Consider the following 2,417-nt stretch of genomic DNA (forward strand, 5'->3'; position numbering starts at 1 on the left):
ATTTGTCTTTAAGATGTAAGATCTGGGTGACGAATGTTTTTTAACAACTGCTTTCTGCCATGTTTGTCCTAGACGAACTCTCACTTTCTCTCCGACATGGTAATTTTTAGGTAGCCTTGCTTTTGCATCGTAAATCACTTTGCTTCTCATCTGTCGTTCTTTTACTAATGTTTCTGCATTTTCAGCTACTGATGGTTTCAATAGTTTGGGATCAGTTGGAATGATGTCCCTGAGTCTTCTACTCATCAGCAGTTGTGATGGTGAATACGGCAGTCCGCTTATCGGAGTATTTCTATACTCGAGCATAGCGAGAAATGGATCTTTCCCACTTTTGTATGCTTTGTTGAATATCTGCTATACGATACCAACGTACACCTCACTTTGACCATTTCAATGAGGGTACCTGTGGCTTGACGTTGTCATCTTAAAACCCCACTCAGAAGCAAACTCTGTATATTGATAGCTGTTGAATTGCATATTGTCGCTCACTATTTCTTCTGGTATGCTATGTCTAGCAAAAATACCTTTCAGTGCCTTAGTAACACATTCTGCTGTTTTGCTCTCCAGTCGTTTTATTTCAGGGTATTTGGAGAAATAGTCCACAACTAGCAAGTAGTCATTGTTCCGCCATTCAAACAAATCTGTCGCAACCTTTTTCCATGGTCTGTCTGGTACAGCATGAGGTAGCAATTTTTCCTTCACATTATTTCTTTTGAACATTGCACATGTTGAGCATTTCATTATTGTCGAAAAAATATCTTTGGACAATCCTGGCCAAAACACACTCTCTCTTGCCTTCAATCTGGTTTTCTCAAGACCAAAATGAACTGCGTGCAACTTGTCGAGAATTTTATTTCTCATACTAGAAGGAATTATAATTCTGTTCTCATAAAACAATAATCCATTCTCGTCATGAATACTATCTTTTAATGACCAGTACTTTTAGCAATTTAGAAACCACTTCCTGTTTAGTTATATCTGTGAATACTGAAGAATTTATTTCCCTTGTTGTTATCAAACAAAATAATTCATAACTTGTAACTAATTGGTTAATTTTTTTATTGATTCACGTATCCTATATAAAACCCTGTACCATGATTTACAAATACAAACCCTAATTTTTACAAGAATACTCAAAAAGACTCAGAAAGACAAAGGCTTATTTCTTATTCCATATGCTCGCTTCTGATAGGCTGAACCGGTCCGGATATTATAATTTCTGGAAGTTTATGCGCCATTTATGCGGTTTTGTCAATAACCTGAACTTCATAGCATCGTCACTTCTGTCTGTTATAATATTCAAAGTGGAAGTAGTGAATGCAATACTTACAGACCCAGCATATGTTCATATTCTGGTTTCTGGCCGCTGCCTTTGCTACATTGTTCAGATTAGATAGATAGATAGATAGATAGATAGATAGATAGATAGATAGATAGATAGATAGATAGATAGATAGATAGATAGATAGATAGATAGATAGATAGATAGATAGATAGATAGGTTGGTAGGTTGGTAGATAGGTAGGTAGGTAGATAGATAGATGACATGGAGGCCAATACGAGGAAAGTGCAAACAGGGACGTCCTCGTATAACTTGGTGCCACACCTTCATAGATAACCTCAGAACAGTGGACACCAGATGGGAGGAGACTTCAGTCATTGCCAATAACAGATCTTTGTGGAGACAGCTTGCCGCCCAATGCGCACAACGGCGAGGGAGGACCTGAGATAAGATAAGGTAGATAGATAGATAGATAGATAGATAGATAGATAAATAGATAGATAGATAGATAGATAGATAGATAGATAGATAGATAGATAGATAGATAGATAGATAGATAGATAGATAGATAGATAGATAGAGATATAGAGAGATAGATAGATAGATAGATAAATAGATAGATAGATAGATAGATAGATAGATAGATAGATAGATAGATAGATAGATAGATAGATAGATAGATAGATAGATAGATAGATAGATAGATAGATAGATGGATAGATAGATAGAGAGATAGATAGATAGACAGATAGATAGATAGATAGATAGATAGATAGATAGATAGATAGATAGATAGATAGATAGATAGATAGATAGATAGATAGATAGATAGATAAATAGATAGATAGATAGATAGATAGATAGATAAATAGATAAATAAATAGATAGATAGATAGATAGATAAATAGATAAATAAATAAATAAATAGATAGATAGATAGATAGATAGATAGATAGATAGATAGATAGATAGATAGATAGATAGATAGATAGATAAATAGATAGATAGATAGATAGATAGATAGATAGATAGATAGATAGATAAGATTATGAAATTCTTAGTGTTTCAAAAGGCAACAACAAAACCACAAGAACACTAAAGAACTAAAATGGTTTCACTACTAAAAAGCAAGTCA

The sequence above is a fragment of the Biomphalaria glabrata genome, chromosome 18, assembly GCF_947242115.1.
Source record: "Biomphalaria glabrata chromosome 18, xgBioGlab47.1, whole genome shotgun sequence".
Classification (NCBI taxonomy): Eukaryota; Metazoa; Mollusca; class Gastropoda; family Planorbidae; genus Biomphalaria; species Biomphalaria glabrata.